The following is a 353-nucleotide window of genomic DNA, read 5'->3' on the forward strand; positions in this document are numbered from 1 at the left end:
TCGGCACGGCTGGGGAAGGGGCACCAGGAGCTGCCACCCCCCGGGAGGGAGGCTCCCAGCAGGCTCCATTGCCCTGCTGCAGTCAGGCATGTGCCCTCCCTCCCCTCCTCCTCCTCCTCCTCCTCCTCCTTCCCTTGCCTGCAGCAGAGCCGAGCCAGGCTATGGGGACCACTTCCATACAATCCCAGCCCCTTCCCATTGCCCCTGCTCCCACCCCGAGCCACGGATAGCACCAAGCACAGAGGGCACAGCTCTGCCAGAGCAAAGGCCTTTCACCCCGCAGCCAGCCCGGGGCTCGGTTCCCACTTGGCTGGCGCTCGTGGTTTGATGCACACAGCTCACACCCTGCTCCC

This window comes from Acanthisitta chloris, unplaced genomic scaffold (assembly GCF_000695815.1).
Source record: "Acanthisitta chloris isolate BGI_N310 unplaced genomic scaffold, ASM69581v1 scaffold13726, whole genome shotgun sequence".
Lineage (NCBI taxonomy): Eukaryota > Metazoa > Chordata > Aves > Passeriformes > Acanthisittidae > Acanthisitta > Acanthisitta chloris.